Consider the following 23,623-nt stretch of genomic DNA (forward strand, 5'->3'; position numbering starts at 1 on the left):
TTCTGGGATTTTCCTTCCTTTAGGAAAGTACTTGTCATTCTTGAGCGGCTATTGAATGTGCCATTACACCTAACTTGTATAGCGTTTCCCTAGTAGTTATTTCTACACTCATTTTGCTGATAGAAAACTGGAACTTACAGATGTCAAAGAGCTTAATTATTATTACCCAAGTAGCAAATGATTAATGCCCATCTTAAAATTAGTTTGGCCAGAGGCCAAGTCCCTTGCTTTCTCTAGTATATGACACTGCCACAGGGCAGAATCCAGTATAGCCGTGAGATGGCGAAATTCTTCACAAGATGGGAAAGTAGAGGCCTTTTAGTTTGCTTTTATTGTAGGCTTTCAATGTCAGTCTGCTTTTCTTGATAATCTACCTGTTACAACCTGGTCATAAAGGAGAACCTATGAATCAGAAATTTAAATTGTAACAGTTTTAAAATTTTACAATTAATATATAGCCTCCTTACAGTGAGGTTCCCAAGTGTGCGTGCGGGGCAGTCTAGTATAGAGCTTGGTGAAGTTTCACTGTGGAAAAGGAAAGATTGGACATGGCTATCCTGACTGCTATCCTTAGGAAGACATGCTGGCAGGGTTTGTCCTTGACATGTGTGGGGGGCTTGGAATTTCAGTAATAATGGCTTATAGTGTGTTCATCCAGACAGTACAGTTATGCTGAACACTTTCTTTCTGGGAGTCTCAGATTTTGGTAGTTGTTAGACAGAGGCTGCCCATATGACTGGCTCTCAGGGAAAACCTAGCCAATGTGTTTTTAACATTAGTTTTCTGGGAAGTCAGCACTTGACATGTTACAATTCCTTACTGTAGGAATTAGCATCCTGTGAACATCACTGAGACAAGAAGCTTGAAGCCTTGAATCTAGTTACGCAAATTTGGCCCTCACTTTTCTCTTTATTTTACTTTGTAATTTTTATGTATTAAATTGTAGCTACTAGTCTTGCTGCATTCTAGTATGACTGTACATTGAGCCCTGTGAATCTTTCTAATAAGATGCTATACCTGGTGGTACTCTTATGACTTCCTGACATGGCTTGATTATGGTTTGTCTTTTCAGAAACTCTTACTGGAATTCAGTGTCTATTTCAAAACATTACAAGGACAGACTGTAATCCCAATGTAGTGTTTGGAAGCAGGGACTTAGGAAGTGACAATGGTTAGATAAGATCATCAACATAGAGCCCCACTATGGATTTGGATTATTGGTGGCTTTGTTAGAACTGATAGAGGAAACAAAGACACTTCTATCCTCCAAGTTCCTTCATCTCCCCATGTGCTGTCATGTGTTGATTGGGAATCTGCCAGCAAGGAGGTAATTGTAAGATGTGGCCTCTTGACCCTAGACCCAGACTATGAGCTAGGTAGACTTCTTTTCTTTAAAACTTACCTGATGTGTGACAACAGAAAATAGACTACTGTGATCACCTTGCAGACCTAATAGAGAACATTTCTATCCTCCCAGTAAGTTCCTTTATGCCCCAGTAAATTTTCTTACTTTCAAAAGAGACAACCATCATTCTGAGTTGTATTGGCATAGATATATTTTTGAAGTTTGCTTTATGTTTTTAATTTTATTTTTTTTTTAAATTGAGCCATTGAGGGAATTACTCTATAGCCCAGTCTGGACTCAAATACATTCTTCCATTTCTGCCTTCTGAGGGCTGGGATTCTAGAAACTCACTACAATACCTAGCTCAAAGTTCTTCTAAAAAATCCAGTTTCAAGGCTCAATCCATAGCCTTGCAGTTGCTTACAAGCATTTCACCACTAACCCCCATCTCCAATTCATAGGTTGGCATCCCCCCACTTCATTTTAAAACTTTGCAACAATAGGGTCGTAAAGCCATGAGCACATATTTTTTAAAGATTAATTCACAATGCAGCATATCAGAAATTGGAAAGCATACCAATATTGCTTATTTTCTTCTTTGTATGGATATCTGTGCTGTTTCCAGGCTTGGGCCATTATGAATTAAAGCTATGATGATGTCTCTTATATGTAAGCCCTTGTGAGGTTTCTCTAGAAAACTATTTAAGGGTCAAATTGTTGGATTATAGATAGATATCCACTCTCCCACAGATTCCCTTTGCCTTCTGATGACTATTGCTACTGAGCATCTGTCTACATGTATATATATGTGTGTGTGTGTGTGTGTGTGTGTGTGTGTATTTTTTTTTTTGGAGCATGTCAATACTTTCTTCTGGGAAGTGATTCATGTATGATTTTAAATAAAAAAAAAAAGATTTCAAAGTTTGGCTTCAGTTTATCTCATACCAGGGTTTTTTTCTTTCTAACTCTGATTTATGTTTTTCTTTCATATGATGTATTGTATAAATTTTTCATTAGTGTATTTAAAAATAATCAGGTTAGGGGTGGCTTGATGGCCCAGCGCTTGTTGCATAGTGCTGATGATCTAAATTCAACTCCCAGATTCCATGGTTAGAAAATGATTGACTCTCAAAAGCTGACTTTTACATGCACTCTCTGGTATGTGTATATCCATCCATATACACATAGTATACACAATAAAATTATTAGTATTAGGTTATGATTTTTATGTACTTTGGGTCATTATTCTGGGTGTGTTCTCATTGTTTATGGGTATTTCCTGTGCCTTATTTTTTTATTTTCTTCCCAAAACATTATCTGCAATTCAAACTTGATACTCTTCTGTCAATAATTTTTATAGAAAGTTCATTTCCTTTAACTTTTGGGAGGAAAGGTAGGTTAAGACACTTTCTGTCTGCAGGGTTCTTTTGTTGTTTATCATTTTTAAACATAGTCACTCATTTTGGAGATTGGGTTTTCTTAGTTTATCTGGACCTTTCACTTATATATATGTATACATATTTTAATTTTTATTTTTTATATTAATTACAGTTTATTTACTTTGTATCCAAGCTGTGGCCCCCTCCCTCATTCCCTCCCAGCCCCACCCTCCCTCCCTTATCTCCTCCCTGCCCCTCTCTAAGTCCACTGATAGGGGAGATCCTCCTCCCCTTCCATCTGACACAAGCCTATCAGGTCTCATCAGGACTGGCTGCATTGTTCTCTTCTGTGGCCTAGCAAGGCTGCTCCTCCCTTGGGGGGGTGGGGGTGGTCAAAGAACCTGCCACTGAGTTCATGTCAGAGACAGCCCCTGTTCCCCTTATTAGGGAACCCCCCCTTGGATGCTAAACTGCCATGGGCTACATATAAACAGGGGTTCTAGGTTATATCCATGCATGGTCCTTAGCTGGAGAATCAGTCTCAGAAAAGACCCCTGTGCCCATATATATTTGATCCTATGGTGCTCCTGTCGTCTCCAGGTCTTACTAACTCCTCCTTCTTTCATATGATTCCCTGCACTCTGCACAAGGTTTGGTTATGAGTCTCAGCATCTGCTTTGGTACACTGCTAGGTAGAGTCTTTCAGAGGCCCTCTATGGTAGGATCCTGTCCTGTTTCTTGTTTTCTCCTACTTCCAATTTCCATCCCATTTGTCTTTCTAAGTAAGGGTTGATCATCTGATGCCAGGACCTCCTTCTTTTAGCTTCTTTAGGGGTACAGATTTTAGTATGTTTATCCTATCTTATAGGTCTAGTATCCACTTATAAGTGAGTATATACTGTGTGTTTTTGCTTCTGGGATACCTCACTCAGGATGATCTTTTCTAGAGCCCACCATTTGCCTGCAAATTTCATGATTTCCTTGTTTTTAATTGCTGAGTAGTATTTCATTGTGTAAATGTACCACAGTTTCTGTATCCATTCCTCTGCTGAGGGAAATCTGGGTTGTTTCCAGATTCTGGCTATTATGAATAAAGCTGCTATGAACATGTTTGAACGAATGTTGGACCTTTCATTTTTGAGGACTAATTAGTTCCAGTTTTATTCGCAGAAACTTCTCCATAGCATATCGGACCTGATGCTGCCTCAGCACTATTTTTTAAAGTTTTATTCAAATAATAATGAATAAAGTCAAATAAAGTCTCAGATATTTATTTAATATTATAATAAAAGTTATCAATTCTGAGTTTCATAAATTCCAATTTTATTTAAGTCTTTATATGTCTTATTTTAGCTGAAGGTTAAAATATGATACTTTTTTTGAAAATCATTTTTTAATATAATTTTTTATTGATTACAATTTATTCACTTTATATCCCAGCTGTAGTCCACCCTCATCCCCTCCCAATCCCATCCTCCCTCCTTCATCTCCTCCCATGCCCCTTCCCCAGTCCACTGATAGTGGAGGACCTCCCCTTTCCATCTGATCCTAGTCTATTAGGTCTCATCAGGACTGGCTGCATTGTCTTCCTCTGTGGCCTGGTAAGGCTGCTCCCCACTCAGGGGGAGGTGATCAAAGAGCCAGCCACTGCATTCATGTCAGAGACAGCTCCTGCTCCCCTTATTAGGGAACCCATTTGGAGACTGAGCTTCCATGGGCTACATCTGAGCAGGAGGCCCAGGTTATCTCCATGAATGGTCCTTGGTTATAATGTGATAATACTTTTTAATCACTAGAATCTAAGTTTTTAGGATCAGTTGTTTTATAAAGATTATTATAAAACTTGGTTTTATATAGGTCCCACTTATTATTTGACAATTTTATACATAATAACAATATATCTTGACTGAGCTCACTTCCAATATTTATATAAATAATCTACAATCTGATTACATTATATAGGGCAAGGCAAGCATCAGCTGGAAGCAGGTGAGTTCCCTCTTTTATGACATTTACAGGCTCTGCAGTTGCTAGGTAGCACCCAGTACTCCTACTGAGTGGACCCAAGACCAATTAGATGGCTGCTGGTTGTCCCCAGCATGCCAACCTTAAGTGATACCTTGATGTTGAACCCTCGGGTGATGACTTGCCATACTGATCAGTGCTGTAGTTCATAGCAGGGTAGGACTATGATTGCATTTCTCCCTTGGCAGTTTGCATAACGTCTGCTGACACTCAGCCAGAAGGCTTCCTTGTTAGTTTCAGATGGATTACTATGTCCAAAGTGTGTAGTGTTGTCAGCAATAGGATCTCATCATCAAGTTCTGTGAGGCAGTCAGGGACAAGAGCAATCGTTTGTATTGTTTTGGGAGTCTCTCTGACTCCCCCGAAATTCAACTCAAAGGGAGGTTAGCCATGCCCAGCTTTGAGGTCTTGTTAGATATGGGTCTTAAGGATAGCATTATCAACTTAAATTGCATTAGTTTATTAAAAAATAATATATACACACACACACATATATGTTTATAAGTATGTAAACATATATACTTACATATGATGTAGTTATTTTTAAGTAAACATAAAATAATGTTTTCCCATGACTCTGCCCAAACATCTTTATTTTTCCCTCATCCCCACTCCACCCTACTTTAAGGTAAGAAGAACAGTGATTTAGGTAAGGTCGTCTTTTCTGCAATTCCTCTGCAAGCTAATCCCTATCGTGAGAGGTATGGAGCCACTTGAGGGAGTGATTGAGGCTCTGCCCTTGTATATGAGTTAACAGGTAACAGTGTGGCCAGTGGGTGAATGGATTATTTTACGAGCAGTTTGCTATTATAGCCAGTTTGAATAGGTCTTGTGTGTATTCTCTGTCTCCCAATGCAAGATTTCCTGTGTTGATCCAGGACTCTGCCAGCAAAGGAACCACTGTCAGCTGCAGCCCCTCTGCTTTAGGTCGTGATTGTGACCTCAAAGGAACCCCGTTTCTTTATAACTTGTATTCTATTTGGCAGCATAGCATTAGCAAAAGAAAAAGGCCTAAGATAAAGGGCTGGGAAAGAATACATACCTCTATTTTTCAGCTCTTTTTCTTTCTGTTTTTAAAGATTACCAAAAAAAAAAAAAATATCCAGCCTTCCTTCGACTTGCTTTCCATGCCTTGTTTAAATCCCCAGGTGTGTATTTTGCTGGCTCCTTATGTAAATTGTAGCTTTGCAGAAGAATCTCTCTACTCCCCCCATCCCTCCACCTTTCCATTCCCCAAAGAGAGTATTGTCAGATGTCTGGATCTCAATTCACATGTCTAGTGGTTCTCAGAAATGTGCGATCTTTGCATAATGGAATTTCCCCAAAGTTGTGTGGCTGCTTCAATGCCTTCCCCACTGATTTGGATCGCTGGACTTTTGGGGAAAGATTGAATTTTTTTTTTTTTTTCACACTTTTACTTTCAGATTACGTATTTTTTTTATTTTTTATTTATTTTTGCTGCCTTCCTTTTACATGTTTTTAAAAAGTGACGGTAAAATCGTGAACCTTTATGCTTAGTTTCTCTACATATTTTATAACATATGATGTTTATTTAACAATCACTTCCATTATTTTTAAAGATAAACAGCTAAGTAAGTCTTTAGAAGGCTGTTATGTATGAAAAATGACTCCTGCCTGTGAAACAAGAAGGAAGAACACTCACTAAAGTAAGAGCTTGCTACTAGGGTAACACCAAGGACCATTCATGGAGATAACCTAGAATCCCTGCACAGATGTAGCCTGTGGCAGCTCAGTCTCCAAATGGCCTCCCTAGTAAGGGGAACATGGGCTGTTTCTGACATGAACTCAGTGACTGGCTCTTTGATCACCTCCCCCTGAGGGGGAGCAGTCTTAACAGGCCACAGAGGTGGACAATGCAGCCAGTTCTGATGAGACCTGATAGGTTAGGGTCAATGGAAGGAGAGGAGGACCTCCTCATCAGTGGACTAGAGGAGGGGCATGGGAAGAGAAGAGGGAGGGAGGGCAGGATTGGAAGGGGATAAGGGAGGGGGCTACAGTTAGGATACAAAGTAAATAAATTGTAATAAATAAAAAATTAATTAAAAAATTAAAAAAACATGCAAATAAAAAAAGACTTTTTTTTTCTTATAATGTGGTTAGTGACTAATTTTAAGTACATCAGACTAGAGTAACCATGTGATGAGATGCTTCACTTACATAGTCTTTCTAAGAATGGCCTGGGTCTCTGAGTCCCATAAATAGAGATCAGAACCAAATCTTGGGGCTAGGCCTAGGAAGCTGTGTTGGACACACATGGGGTGCACACACATATGTACTAAATGTAATGCCAGTGTAGCTGTTTGGCCCAGTTACCACATTTTGAGACACATCAGCACTCTCCAAAAGCATTGTTAGAGAGCAAATAAAAAAGTGAACTTTGATAGCTATATTATCTATGGCAGGCTGGGAGGTTTATAAAAGAAGTGGTCTATTGTGAACATGCATTTACCTTTTTTTAAAATATGTAAAATTATCAGAATGTCTCAGTGTTTGGACCTGATACTAGAATTCTGAGGGTAATAAGAGACAGACCCTGACTTCACAGCTAATAAGAGACTAACACGCAGAGGAGCAGTTCCCAAATGATGTATAAAAAGCTTCCCCTTGGCACTCTTCAGGGATGTATCTGTACCTTCAAAATTTCTTCTCTACCTTTTTGTTACAAGCCCAAGCGCAATCAAAATGAAGAGTGACCATTTCAGCCAGATGTGGGCAAGGCTGTGGCCCAGTCCATCCTACAGCTAGATGATCACACTACTCTGTTTTTGTTTTGTTCAATAAAATCATAACTACCAGTTAACAATTCTTCCAATCAAGGAGTGTAAAACCCACAGTTCTCAAAGGTTTGTGTGAGATTAAACTGTAGCAGAAGAGCACTTTTAAGTATTGTCAAGTTTATTAAGATCCAGACGCCAGACCCTGTTTCAGGTAGCTCAGGAGCAGGTCCTGTGCTGCCCTGATTAGTAGTCTCTGAAGCAGCACTTCTGCCTCATGACCACCCTTTGCACCAAACAGCATTAGAGGAGAGTGATCAGTATGGAGTTAAGGAGGTCATCCACAGAGCACCTCAGGTGTCGAGGGCTGTTGCTGGAAAGGCAGGACATCCAAGCAGGTGGAGTGACATAGACAGTGTGGCATTTACAGTTAAAAGCCAGCAGTAACGTGTGTGTGCATGCATGTGCGCATCTACACATACACACGCAGATACACAGGCACACATCAGAATCTGGAGACAGGGGACACCAACCAAGCTCCATATTCCACAGTAGAGAAAATGAATGTAATGGAAAAACCAAGCCTCTCTTTGAGCATAGAGGAAATAAAGACAATAGTTTTTGAGGCTCACGGAAACAAACCAAACCAAGAGTTAGCAGGATGAAATATCTCAGAAACATCAGAGAAGGTCACTGGTTGCCTTTTGGGAATGAGTTGGTTTTAGTTCTTTATGCCTTGAAACAGATGGTATTTAGAGCCCCCATCAACATCTCTGATTCTCTGATGTACAAAATATATTTACATTTTGGGGCATGAAAAGAAAAAAAAAACAGTCTATGGGCATTTCTTCATATGCAAAATAAATCTGATTAGATTTGAAACATAAAAAAAAAATGTGCATTTCTGGCTGTAAATTCAACATATATTGTAAGTCCTTAACTATATCCCTTGACAAAGTGTCCCACAATTACCAAGTTTCTCATTAGAGTGAACTGCTGGAGAAGGCTTTGTTATTGGGCAGCAAAGCCTGCTCTTGGTCAACAGATGGAATAATTGGGCATTCTCATTAGTGGTGTCTCAGAGTTCATAGCACATGAGAAAGAACATTAGCAGCTGTCGCCCCGGTGGCTTCCATGTCGCTGGGTCTTCGTTTCTCTTCCCAGGAGGAAGCATGCACTTTCTGGAAAGGAAAGAAAATGATAAGCACATCAAAAGGAAAACCATCTCTGTGTGTTTCTGAAGAGAAGCACAGGGCCCATGATTACCACAAACTTTTCTGATAAAAGAAAATTTTTCCTGCTTTTTATCCCTCTAATGGCTGCCATGTAAGGCTGGATCCCGGAGTATTTTCACTCTTAATAATAAAAACGCGAGCCTTCTCAGGAGCAGCTAACACAGGGCTGTGTATGAATAGCCCAGCACACCCTCTTCAGTTTTCAGCATTCAGGACCACAGGGCAAACAGCCACTCAGGTTCAGCTGCAGAGTAAAGCCAGGGCCTCTTTATTTGCTAAATTGGTTTGGTAAATGAATTTGTCACAGAAATCCTCTCTGAAAGGAGCAACTGAAATCTGCGGGCTTTTCTTGATATATTTTATGTCATTAGGAATATAGTTTGACTCTGGGTCTTTCAAAGAGACCCCTCATAGTTACTCCAGTTGTTCATTTCTTTATGGACTTACCCTGAAGGTCTGCCATGTGCCAAGGTACATACTGGGAGCTAACTAAAGACTTGGTTTGAGGACTTTTTGTTCCCCCAGAGAAGAGTTAGGTAAGTAAACCACATTATCCCTTCCCCCCAACCCCCTCATTACCCCTCTTTCATTAGTGGAAAGAGTTGTTTACTGGGGAATGTCTCACAGATAGGGCAACATGTGGGATTGTTGAAGGAGGAGTTCATCTTACAGAGCATTGGTTAAGGTCGGGATGATCCCCTAAAGGGAAGAAGGGCACCCAGGACAGGAAGTGAGAACAATTACAAGCTCACAGGATTCCTGTGATTTTACAAAAACATGGGGAACTCGGATTGGATTTGAATTAGTTCAGGTGGTTCCAAGAGTTAAAGATGGAGCTGCAGGAAGGGTCATACAGTGACCTACTTCAGGTGGCATGAGGAAAACTCATGTCATGTCTTAAAAAAGATTTGTGTTGATGAGTGGACCTGTCACGTCTATACCACACACTTCATTTGTATAACACAACAACATTTTTTTTTTTTTTTTTTGCTTATACCATGGGATTTCTGTGAATGTCAAATGAGATAATGTGTATCAAGCTCTTAGACTGCTCACTGGAATTTTCTGCCCTCCTGAGCTGTGGCACTGCCGTTGGTAGTAGTGACAGGGGCTGTTCTCATTGTTTGTGTAGTTCAGAGGATTTCTGGAAAGACAGTTTTTTCTTTGTCAACAACTGTAGGAGACCCAAACAAGAAACCCTAGAGAGTTTGTCTTAGCGGCCCCCTCCCTACCACCACCATGGCTGGAAATGGCATAGGAGAAAAGTTCTCATTGGAGAAAGCCAGTGAGTTCTGGGTTCTTTTCTGGAGCAGAGGCTTGGAAAAAAAAGTTGGGACAAACTCTGCATCTTCAGCTAAAGATGAAGACTGCTGGTGAGAATGTTGAGAATGAAGACACTAGTTGCATCAGAGATGATTGTCTCCGAGCCCAGCTGGCTTCTGCTCACCCTGACACTACTGTCACAGTGCTCTCTAGTGGCTCATGGGAAGAGAACATTTCCCATTGCTAGAGTAGGATGGGATTCCATAATATCTGCAGCTAGAGAACACCATTCAGTCATTTAAAGAACAAATGAGAGCCATCCCAGAGGCCCTGGAGGAATTTCTATGAGGAACCAAAAAAAAAAAAAAAAAAAAAAGCAGGATGCAAAGGTCCTTAGTAATAATCAGAACCTGTTCTTGTAAGGCAGCAACTAAGAAGGCTTCCCATAATGCATAGAGTACACGATTAGGTAGAATTTTTTTAGACACAATAATACATAAAAGTGTATTGACTATACTGTTGACGGGGAGCTATGGCTGATATATGTGGAAGAAAGATAAGAAATTTCAAAAGCCAACCAAAAATGAAAAGAAAAGCTTTACATTTGTGCAAAATTGTGTCTAAGTATGTATGTTCAAAATAAACCCATTTACAAATAAACTCAGATGATGAACATTCTGAAGGCTTTCTCAGCAAAGTGAAAATTTAAGATAGACTTTCTCTTTATGTATTTATAGAGTATTAAAATGTGACTTTAAAAATCTAAAATGACTCCTTGAAGAAACTATGGTTTTACAAAGGTAAAATAGGTTTTGTAGAGCTCCTTCTGAAAGCCTGTATGGTGCAAAGGCTGTTTTGGGAACTCCCAGCTTTTTACCAGAGAAGTCCAAAAGTATCACAGATCTGACCCTGACTTTGCAGTTCTTTCCACTGTCAAGCATCTACACGCGATCACACTGTTTCTGAAGGCTTGCTTTTGCTTGTCTTACAGTGATTTCATTCTATTTCATGTGAACAGCAGTAAAAGTCTAGCTGAAGCTGCTAGATGAATATGCAATAGTGTGCCCTTTTCTTTTCCCGTATGTAACAACATACCTCAGGTAGGGCAGTGTATAAAGAAAAGAAGATTTTTAAAACTCACAGTATTAATGCTGTGGAAACTCCCTGGAATCTATGAGGGTGATTCTAGTGAAGACTCCTACTAAGAGAGGCTACAGAGCCTGAACTGGCCATCTTCTGTAACCCGGCACGGCTTCCAGTGGTGGGACTGGGACACCAATGAAGCCACAAAATATTCGACCTACAATTTGTCCTGCCTGCAAGACATGATGGGGTAATGGTGGCACAGAACTTGTGGGAGTGGCCCACCAATGACTGGTTCAATTTGAGGCTCCTGCTATGACGGGGAGCCCACTCCTGACACTACCTGGAGGTCCAGGGTCAGGAATCAGAGGCTGAATAGCCCAGAGATTTAGGATAGAGAAAAAAGTAAATAAAATGATTCTTTTTCTTTCTTTTTTTTTTTTTTTTTTTTTTTTTAGACAACGTTTTTCTATGTAGCCTTGGCTGTCCTGGAAAATTAGGCTGGCCTTGAGCTCAAAGAGATACACCTGTCTCTGCATCCCCAAGTGCTGGGAATACAGGCTTGCATCATAGCACCCGGATTATAAAAGGATCTTAATGGTATTAATGATCTGCTATACTCATAGACTGGTACCTAGCCTGATATTCATTAGAGAGTTTTCATCCAGCAACTGATGGGAGCAGATGTATAGATCCACAGCCAAACATTAGGTAGAGATTGGGGGACCCTGAGGAAGAGAGGGAGGAACGATTGTAGGAGCCAGAGTGGTCAAGGACACCATGAGAACAAGGCCCACAGAATCAACTAAGTAGGGTTCATAGGGGCTCACAGAGACTGAAGCAAAAACCACAGAGCCTATATGAGTCTGACTTAGTTCTTCCGCATATATGTTATGTCTTAGTCGCTTGGTGTTCTTGTGGGACTCCTAACAGTGGGAACAGGGGTTTTCTCTGACCCTTTTGCCTGCTCCCAGAACCCTTTTCCTCCTGCTGGGTTCCTTCATCCAGTCTTGATATGAGGGGTTTGTTCCTAGTCCTATTGTAGCTTGTTATGTGGAGTTTGATTGATATCATTGGAGGACTTCTCTTTTCCAAAGGGGAAGTAAGAAAGAGTGAATCTGGGGGGAGGGTTGATGAATGAGGAACTGGGAAGAGTAGGGAGAGGGGAGGCTGTGGTTGGGATATAATGTTTGAGAGAATAATAATAATAATAACTCATCTAGGCATGGTGACACATGCCTGTAATCCCAGCACTCTGGGAGACAGAGGCAGGTGGATCTCTGTGAGTTCGAGGACAACCTGGTCTTCAAAGTGAGTCCAGGACAACCAAGTCTACAGAGAGAAACCCTGTCTTGAAAAAAATAAAAAAACAAAAACCAAAAAAACCAAATCAAAATAAAAAACAAACCAAACTACCAACCAGACAAACAAACAAACAAACAAACAAACCAAAACCCAAAAGCCTCACAGTATTTATTTATTAGAAGTTTAATCCTAAGATAAGTGAATTGGTGGGAGCGTATGGGAAAAGAGAATAGAAACCCAGTAAAACAGGAGGCAAGGGAGAGGCAAGGCTGTATGGTGCTCCCAGGACTCAATTCCCTCTTAAGGTCCCACTGTTTCAGTACCTCCACACTGGGAATCAAGAGTTCATAACAGAAAGCTTGAGAAAGAAACTTAGACCTACCCCCAAACCCCCAAATCACAGTGGGTCGGATGACACAGTGGGTCGGATGACACAGTGGGAAGAGCTACCATATACTTAGACCATTTTGGATTACTGCAAGAGCCATGTGATGATAGAGAGGGTAGGCGACTGGCTTATACTACATCTAAACACAGTAGAGGGTCACGTGACAAAGTGGGCCGAGACATGCTTGGACCACTTGATGTGACACTAGGAGAGGATCCCGGTTTGCCCGGGATGCTCTTCATTATCCACACGTGTACCGTGGGGCATACTATGATGCTCAAGTCAGTATCTTGCAAAGACTGATAGGAGGAGGTTTAGCATGACTCCAGGTATAGTATACCCCTCGTTTCTTCTTTCAGAGTAGTTGCTGGCTTTTGCGTTGTGTATCAGGGACACAAAGAGAAAGATCCGCACAGCTTCGGATAGGCTGGCAGCTGATAGGGACAGAAAATACTAATGGTAGCACAGTGAATAATCAAAAACTGAGCTATGGGCAGAGACAAAAATCTGTATGAAACAACAAGAATGCCTGGTGGCCTGGAGTCAGGGACAGACTCTGGGGTGAGTCTGAGGCTGCAGGTAAGTTTCCAGTGAAGCAAAGACGGAATTGAAGACCATCTCCCAGTTGGAAGAGCTGGGCCAAGCTGAACCCACAGGAGAGGGACATTCCTAAAACGTCTGTTGCTAGCATCTCAGCCAGTTTAGGACAACACAAATGTGGTCTGCAAAGCTTACATTGTATTTGCGTACTGGTGTGATGAGAGTTAAATGTGAAAACTCTTGACTTCTCATCCTTTACACTATACTGTAGATTAAAAGCCTCCTAATAGCTAGGCTTTGTGGGTAAGAAACTTAAAGTTATTGCTTAATTGTTAATGGTTCATGTAAAAACAAGGGATTGGAGGTGTGTGTCATTATGTTTGGCTAATTATTTGCATATATATGGCCATTACCACTCCACCCTAGCCACTGTGTGGGTGTCCTGCTCTGCCTCTGGGGATGTGGCTTTGCTTGTGAATGATACAGATGGCTGCCAATGGGATCTTAATCTTCTCCAGTTTCATTTCAAAAGTGTATGTTCCCTTCGCTGAAGTCCCAGAAGTTGGCTTGTGGAGGGAAAAGAAAATTGCTACAATGACTCTAACATTCTTTAGCTATGGATCTTTCAGGCAATTTTCAAGTCTATGTAGGACAGTAAAAAGGCAGGAATTTTAATCCACTGAAAATTAGCATATGACGACTCATCCATACTGGGCATTAAACTAGTTGGTGGGTAATGAAAAATTATTAAAATAGAATCAGAGTGAGAGAGACCTTTATATCATGAAATTAGTGCTTATTAGTATCTGCCTCTCCTGGAGGGTAGGCAGTTAATGAAACTTGGATGGTAAAGGGAGACAGCAGGGCTGCCTGGGGAAGCTGATCTCCCTGGCTAAAGAGCAGCCTTGGTGTCATTCCCTTCCAGGTGTTACCTGCCCAACCCTAACTGTCCAAGCTATAACATTTAGCTTTAGGTACTGATTCTCCTGCCTTAGGGACTGACCTTCCTGTCATGGGGACTGGCCCTCCTGCCTTGGACACTGGCTCTGCTGACTCTGTTCATGCCTGCCACCTGCTGCCCTTGGGTTCTACTCCTTCCTTCTTTATTCACTCCCACTTTTGGTCTGTATAAATGTGCCTCCTTGGTGGAACATAGGGCATATGGAAAATCCCAACTAGTAAGAATTCTTAGAAACACATTTTCACTTTCTAGTTTAGAGGTTCTTAACCTTCTTAATGCTGTGACCTTTAATACAGTTCCGCATATTATGGTGACCCCCAGCCATAAGATTATTTTATTGCTACTTCATAACTGTACTCTTGCTACTGTTATATTAGGTAAATATATGATATGTAGAATATCTAATATGTAACCCGAAGGGGTCGTAACCCACAGGTTGAGAACCACTATTCTAATTCCTTCTGTATAGGAAAGCACAGTAAGGGACTTGGGGTAGGAGTCGGATGAGCCAGTTTTCATACCCACCATCAGACCTCTTGGCTGGGTCTGCACAAATCTGTAATTCAAGTCCAAAGCAACATGGCAAAAGAAATGTTTTCCTACAAAACAGAATGCAACAGCCTCTTACCACCATCCCAAAGGGAAGAATCAAGGTCTCAACAGCTACCACAAATATTCTACTCGGTGGGCTGACAAGCTACAGCTTCCAAGTCAAGTCCACGTGAGAAAATGGGTTCCTTCGCATGGTCAGTTGTTGACGTATCGTTCATGGCTACTTTTGTGGCCAGTGCAATTGCCACATGACTGGTGCAAATTCCACATGACCAAACAAAGCCAAGCCTATTCACTTCAGGGCCTTCTTCAGAAAAGTTTCTCCCAGTCCCTGTGCTGGTTTGCCAGAATCCTGCCTTGATCTCCCATAAGTAAATTATTATGTTATTCATCATTAGTACATGCTATAGGAAATAGTAAGTGGCAGAGAATTTTCCTCTTCTCTTTTCTTCTCTCCAACTCCCTCGGGTGCCTGCCTTGTTCTCTTTCAAATTCATAGTCTCTTTTAAAAACATTGTTGTGATGTGTGTGCATGCACACACCCATGAATAACTTGGTCTGTATAATGTCTGTATGTTTTTGAGGCTGAAATTAGTACTGTATAACCAACTGGTGTGCCCTTCCCTGGAGAAGACTGATTTTTCCACACTCAGCATTCCTTAGTTGCCTCTCGTTATTTGTCTATGGTTGAGGCCTTGTGAGCTTTCCTCTTTCCATGTTAGCATGTTTATTGGTATTCTGCTTATTTAGGCCATGTTTAGGCACCATGCTGGTGAGACTTCATGGGTGTAGCTTTAGGGCACAGATTTTTTCTTTTAAATAAAAAGTTAATACAGTAGAACAAGAAAAAAGTAGTGAGTATCCTTTCTCCATGTTTGTCACTCCGCATCCCTCAGTCAGGGTATAATGTTCACAGTTAGAGTGGCTTGCTCCTCTAGGTGCCACTATTGGGTAGCAGAAGCCCCAGGGCCTAGAGGGAGGTCTTTAGGCTCTGGAAAGCCTGAACTTGAGGGAATTGTGAGAGCCTGATTTTCCCCTCTTTGTGTTTCCATACTGTACTTCTCTACTCATGGCGTAAGCAGTATTCTGTCATATTCTACCATGATGTGCCACTTTGCCAGGGACTCAAAACAGTGTAGCTACTTGACCATGAGCTGGAATCTTCAGAACCATAAGCCAAATTGAACCTTCTCTTCAATAATAAATAATTTGCCTCAGGTACTTGGTTATAGAGATAGGAAGTTGACGGATATCATACTTTTCCTCCTCTAGAACTGAGTTCATAGGCCTGCTTTTGTGTTGACCAGGACCATTGGATACGGCAGTATTCTGAAAGGACTTACTGGAAGAGAGTGTTGGCTTCCAGTGATGTTCCTCCCTACTTGTCAGTTTCAGTTGCCTCAAACATGTGATATTTCTTCTTCATTTTTATACTCATCCATTCAGATCTGAATATCAAAAGGACCATGGTCCCCAGCTCATGGTAATGTTTTGCAAGGTTCTGAAAATGCCAGGAGGTGGGGCCTGGCTTGCAGGAGTGGGTCTCTGGGAGTGGGGCTGGAAGGGTATCCCTGCCTGCTGGTTCTGGCTTTGGTTTCTCTTTTGGTCTGCCATCACATGCACAGTTTGGGCACACGTACCCACCAGGGTGAGCTGAGTTGCTCTGTCATGTGTGCTGGATGGAATACTTTAATGCCATGCACCGAGTCACAATTTTGTCTCCCTTAAGCTGTTTCTGTCAAAGCTTACATGAGTTTAATACCAAACACAAAACTTCTTCAGCTACGAGGTACAAGCTGGACACATGCTTGTATACAGTTTAGTCTTTGATTCTACTTAACCATGTGAGCCTCAGATTTTATAGTTATTTAGATTTACATTGGCCATCTTCTCATGGTTCAGGAACAATGCAGAAACTATATTTAGAAAAACAGTACTTTACCTAGGAGGTCTATTTTTTTCAGTTCTAAGAGACTGTTCATATTTCTAAGAGTCCCTGAAGAGTATCCCAATTTATGGGAGATATTTAGACTTATGATGGTCACTCCATAACATCAGGATTTGTGGCAGATATTTTATATCTATTTTATTTTATATATTTTTAAATTTATGATATTTTTACTTTTTTGTTTTTTTAATTTTTTTAATATTAGTTACAGTTTATTAACTTTGTATCCCAGCTGTATCCTGCTCCCTCATTCCCTCCCAATCCCACACTCCCTCCCTCATCTCCTCCCTGCCCCTTTCCAAGTCCACTGAAAGGGGAGGACCTCCTCCTCTTTCATCTGACCCTGGTTTATCAGGTATCTTCAGGACTAGCTGCAAAGTCCTCTTTTGTGGCCTAGCAGGGCTGCTCCTCCCTCAGGTGTTGGGGGGGAGGTCAAAGAGCCAGCCATTGAGTTCACATCAGAAATAGTCCCTGTTCCCCTTACTAGGATACCCACTTTGATACTGAGCTACCATGGGCTACCATCCAAGTAGAGGTTCTAGGTTATATCCATACATGGTCCTTGGTTGGAGAAACAGTCTCATAACAGACCCCTGTGCCCAGATATATTTGGTCCTTGTGGAGCTCCTGTCCTCTTCAGGTCATATTAACTCCCCCTTCTTTCTTATGATTCCCTGCACCCTGCACAAGGTTTGGTTATGAGTCTTAATATCTGGTTCGATACACTGCTAGGTAGAGTCTTTCAGAGGCCCTCTGTGGTAGGCTCCTATCCTGTTACTTGTTTTCTCCTACATCCAATGTCCATCCCATTTGTCTTTCTAAGTGAGGGTTGATCATCTGACCCCAAGCCCTCTTTCTTGTTTAGCTTCTTTGGGTGTACAGATTTCAGTATGTTTATCCTTTCTCATAGGTCTATATAAGTGAGTATATACCATGTATGTCTTTCTGCTTTTGGGATACCTCACTCAAGATGATCTTTTCTAGGTCCCACCATTTACCTGCAAATTTCATTATTTCCTTGTTTTTAATTGCTGAGTGTTATTCCATTGTGTAAATGTACGACAATTTCTGTATCCATTCCTCAACTAAGGGAAATCTAGGTTGTTTCCAGGTTCTGGCTATTACAAATAAAGCTGCTACAAACATGGTTGAGCAAATGTCCTTGTTGTGTACTTGAGCATCTTTTGAATATATGCCTAGGAATGGTATAGCTGGATCTTGAGGAAGTGCTATTCCTAATTGTCTGTGAAAGCACCAGATTGATTTCCAAAGTGGTTGTACAAGTTTGCATTCCACCAGCAATGGAGGAGGGTTCCCCTTTCTCCGAAACCTCTCCAGCATGTATTGTCATTTGAGTTTTTGATCTTAGCCATTCTGATGGGTGTCAGGTGAAATCTCAGGGTCATTTTGCTTTGCATCTCTCTGATGGCTAAGGATGTTGAGCATTTCTTTAAGTGTTTATCTGCCATTCTGTATTCCTCTACTGAGAATTCTCTGTTTAGCTCCATACCCCATTTTTTAATCAGATTGCTTGATTTGTTGCTTTTTAACTTCTTTAGTTCTTTATATATTCTGGATTTCAGCCCTTTGTCACATATACGGTTGATGAAGATCCTTTCCCAGTCTGTAGGCTGTCGTTTTGTTCTGACAACAGTATGTTTTGTTTTACAGAAGCTTTTCAGTTTCATGAGGTCCCATTTATTTATTGTTGATCTTAGAGCTTGTGCTGTTGGTGTTCTGGTCAGGAAGTTGTCCCCTGGTGGCAGATATTTTAAACATCATTGGATCTGTTGGGTCCTGAAGGCCAATTGGCAGCTTTGTTTTGCAACTTCAGAGCTGAGAGCTGACTTTTATTGTGTACATTATTTAAAGACATTATTGTTACCTAGTGCTCAAGTGAATGTATGCAACATGTCAAAATGAGGTGAATGTTACCCCATCAGGAAGTTTAACTAAGTGGCAGAGTAGTTATATTCCTGTGGAATTCAGCTCCAATGCTCCACTTTATAGCATCTAACACACTTTCAGTCCAGTAACAGTGCTGCCATTCAAGTTACAGTCATGGTATTCTGGGAAATGATAAGAGAATCAAAGTCTCTCTACAGTAATGATGGTGATCCCTCAAAAGTGGATGGCACTCCATGGGAAAGAAGGCAGTGAGTTTGTAGACCCTTATTGGTGAAAATAAACTGCTTCTGGGGTTTTCTAATGAACAGGATAAAAAAAAAATAGCATAGCCCAGGCAAGTAGCTGTGTGTCACGTGTCAAATGCCACATATTTTTTCTATGAAATAGTCTACAATGAAAATAGCAGTAGTAACAGGAATTAACATCTGATTAAAAAATTTAAAAAGACGATTGCACACTGGAAAAAACAAACCTACTACAGATGGTAAATAGCTGGGTTAAATTAATGCTATTATTAGCATCTTACTCATTTTTTAAAGGTATAATTTTATTTTTTATATTAATTACAGTTTGTTTACTTTGTATCCCAGCTGTAGCCCCCTCCCTTACTTATTCCCTCCCAATTCCATCCTCCCTCCCTCATCTCCTCCCTGCCCTTCTCCAAGTCTACTGATAGAGGAGGTCCTCCTCCCCTTCCATCTGACCCTAGTTTATCAGGTCTCATCAGGACTGCCGCGATGTCCTCCTCTGTGGCCTAGCAAGGCTGCTCCTCCCTCAGGGAGGGGGGGAGTGTCAAATAGCCAGCCACTGAGGTCATGTCAAAGACAGTCCCTGTTCCCCTTACTAGGGAAGGTATAATTTTTTAAAGAGCTCATTATTTTAGAAGTCTTTACTCTGTGGATCAGAAAGCCAATGTGAGCTAGCTCATGTCAATTTTCTGGTGTTTATTTTATTTGAAAATGCAGATGTCAGGGAAAGGACCACAAAGTAGGTTCCAAGATCCTGCAACCCAATATCGAGCTAGTACCATCTGGCCCACAGAGGCAGCCCCTATGGAGCCCCTCCCAAGTTAACACTGGTATTATTCGTTTTCTCACTTGTCAGAGTCTTTCCCAGTCCCCAGCCAAGCCCCTGACAAAGGGCCACAGCTAATACACATTTCAGTAACCTCAAAGTTCCTGGGACTCATATTGAGTTAAGGGGCCCTACAGCTATGAAGTGACTCAAGCCTGGAATTAGTGGAAAGGCTACACCATTCTAGTGCTATGCTATCCATTTTCCCTTCTATGTGCCCTTCTTGAAAATTAGTTAGCTGCCAATCATGTTTTATCTAAGGGACTACAGTGCTTATAAGTTGCTGTCAGATGTTATAAGCATTGGATCTGTATATGAGAAAAGAACACGTGATTTTTGACTTTCTGAGTCTGAGTTAAATTGTTTAATATTGTTTAATACCAGGCCTTTCAGCTTTCCTGAAAATTTCATTTTACTTTGCAGCTGAATAAAATTCTATTGTGTATACATACCACATTTTCATTTTCTGTTTACCTGTTGATGGACTTGTAGGCTAATGCGAATGCTGGCATAACATCATGGACGTGCAGGTATTTCTGTCACAGGATTCAGAGTGTTGGGTTATGTACCCAGGAGTGGTATAGCTGAATCATATGGTGGCTTCTAAGTTGTTGTTTTGTTTAGTTTTTTTTTTTTATGATTTGTTTTGTTTTTCGAGACAGCGTTTCTCTGTGTAACCTTGGTTGTCCTGGACTCGCTTTGTAGACCAGGCTGTCCTCAGACTCACAGAGATCCACCTGCCTCAGCCTCCCTGAGTGCTGGAATTAAAGGTGCATACCACTACGCCTGGCTAGGCAAGAACTTTATTATCTTTTTAATTTAATATATATTACTTCTTTTTTATTAGTTAATTCAATTTGCACCTTAGTCATAGGCCCTCCCACCTGACTTCAAGCTATACTAGCAGAGAAATAATAATAAAGATTGTATGGTGTAGAAATAGTCTGGTTGATCAGTGGAATTGAATTGAAGACCCAGAAATAAATCCACATACCTATGGCTGTTTGATTTTTGACAAAGAAGCCAAAACCATATAATGGAAAAAAGACAGCATCTTCCAGAAATGGTGCTGGTCTACAAGTAGAAAAATGCAAATAGATCCATACTTATCACCCTTGGTCTACAAGTAGAAAAATGCAAATAGATCCATACTTATCACCCTGCACATAACTCAAATCCAAGTGGCTCAAAGACCTCAACATAGAAACAGATACACTATATCTGCTACAGGAGAAAGTGGAGAACAGGAGACAACTTCCTGAACAGAATACCAACAGCACAGACTCTAAGATCTACAGTTAATAAATAGGACCTCTTGAAACTGAAAAGCTTACGGAAAGCAAAGGACACTGTCATCAGAACAAAACAACAGCCTACAGACTGGGGAACAATCTTTACCAATCTTACATCTGACGAAGGACTAATATCCAGAATCTATAGAGAACTCAAGAAATTAAATAACGACAAATAATCTGATTAAAAAATGGGATGCAGGGGCTAAGCAGAGACTTCTCAACAGAGGACTCTTGAATGGAGGAGACACACTTAAAGAAATGCTCAACACCCTTAGTCATCAGGGTAATGCAAATCAAAATGACTCTGAGATTCCATCTTATACCTGTCAGAATGGCTAAAATGAAAACCTCAAGTGACAACACATGCTGGTGAGGATGTGGAGAAGGGGGAACACTCCTCCATTGCTGGTGGGAGTGCAAACTTGTACAACTTTGGAAATCAATCTGGCACTTTTTCAGAAAACTGGCAAGAACTTTAAGAACAAAAACTCTGATACAAGGAATTGACAAGGAGGCAGAGGCAGGCAGATTGCTGTGAGTTCAAGGTCATCCTGGTCTACAAACAAGTCCAGGACACCCTGGTCCACATGGCAGCAAGAATCACAGACATTGTGATGCTTTGAATAAAAATGGCCCCCATAGGTCCATGGGGAGTAGAACAATTAAGAGATGTGGCCTTGCTGGAGAAGGTGTGGCCTTGTTGGAGGAAATGTGTTTCAGTCATTTACTGCTGTCTGCCTAGCTGGATGTGGAATTCTCAGCTTCTTTTCCAGCACCATGTGTGCCTGGACACCACCATGGTTCCCACCATAACAATAATGGACTAAACTTCTGAAATGTAAGCCAGTTCCAATTAAATATGTGCTTTATAAGAGCTGGCATGGTCATGGTGTTTCTTCACAGCAGTAAAACCGTAACTAAGGCATACATCAACATGGTTGCCATTGGCAGCATGGATTCTGGAAAAAAACATGGCCTCCAAGGGCTGCACAGACCATGGACATCAACCCAGCCTGCAGTGGCAGTACAGATCACAGATGCCTCTTGAGGAGACTCTATCCACAAAATGAACCACTCTTCATCTCGGACATACTGCTGCTGCTCAGAGTCAGGGTGATCATACGGCTGGGTAGTGTGTCCTGGGGTTTGAGTGAACTCCAGGCTGCTGCACACCACCTTCTGGCCCAAGGTGCAGGATACTCTGCTGGCATTGCAGGCACAATTATCTCGCTTGCTGTCCTTTGGCAGCACAGCACTCCACACTCTCCTCCCTCCAGCTGGGTGAGAAGCAGCAGTTGCAGCTCCATGCTGTGGGTCAGGCCTGAGGGTCTGGTGGCTACACTGGCTGTGTGGGTAAGGTCGGCCCAGTGGTGTCTCAAGGTTCCCTACAGCCCAAGGACCAGCCCTGCTTGGCAACGACATGTTTCTTTGTCCACCACTGCATGCTCACAACTGCCACTGCATCTCTAGTTCTGCTTGTCTCTGCAACACGTTATTCCACTCCACCATCCTCATTTCCATTCCACGAACCTACTTTTTAAAGGGATCTTTCCATAACACCTGCCTTTTTTTTTTTTTTAAAGTTGTTTCAGAGATACTGCACACTCTGAAGGCTCATCCTTGGGACCATGTCTCCCTGTGAAGCCTCTGTGGGTCTCCTAGGCTTCTCAGAGTGGCCCTGTGACCCAAAGGGTCAAGGAAGCCACTGCCATCTTGAATCTCAGTTGCCTGTAATTCATTGTTTAGGGGTGGGCCCTTGTGAAATTTCCCCTTCTACATTCGAATGTCTATTGGTGACATCCTTGTTCAGATCTTGGTTAGTCAGCCATACTGTTGAGTCATCATGGGTGCAACTTCTCTGTCATTTCTAGGAGTCACAAGGTCACAAAATCCTGGCTGTGCTTGTTCCTTTCTTCAGTCTAAAGTATTGATTCTAGTATTCTCTTAGAGCTAGTTTGGTAGACACAAACACTTTTAGTGTTTACATCATGGAAAGTTTTTTCTTCTCCTTCAACTAACACTAATAGTTTTGCTGGATAAAGTAGTCTAGGTTGGTATCTCTGGCCTTTAAGGACTTGGGGTAAATTGCTTCAAGCTCTTTTGGTTTCAAAGTCCAATGGATGCCTGGCCTAACCTGAGACCTACCCCATGGGAGAGAGCCAACCCTTACCACGATTAATGACACTCTTCTATGCTTGTAGTCAAGGGCCTAGCATAGCTGTCCTCTGAGAGGCTCCAACCAGCAGCAGATTAAAACAGATGTTGAGACTCACAGGCAAACATTGGGTGGAATGCAGGAAGCCTTGTGGAAGAGTGGGGAAGATAGAAAGACCCAGAGTGGACAGGAGATCCACAAGAAGACCAACAGAACCAATTAACCTGGGCCCCGGGAGGCTTTTAGAGACTGAAGCACTAACCACAAGGACCATGCATGGATTGGATCTAGGCCTCCGATACATATGTATCCAATGGGCAGCTTGGTCTTCATGTAGGTGGCCTAACAAGAGGAACAGGGCCTGTCTCTGACATGGACTCTGTTGCATGATTGTTAATCACTTCTCCCTGGTGGGGCTTCATTGCCAGGCCA

The sequence above is a fragment of the Meriones unguiculatus genome, chromosome 1 (genome assembly GCF_030254825.1).
Source record: "Meriones unguiculatus strain TT.TT164.6M chromosome 1, Bangor_MerUng_6.1, whole genome shotgun sequence".
NCBI classification, from domain to species: domain Eukaryota; kingdom Metazoa; phylum Chordata; class Mammalia; order Rodentia; family Muridae; genus Meriones; species Meriones unguiculatus.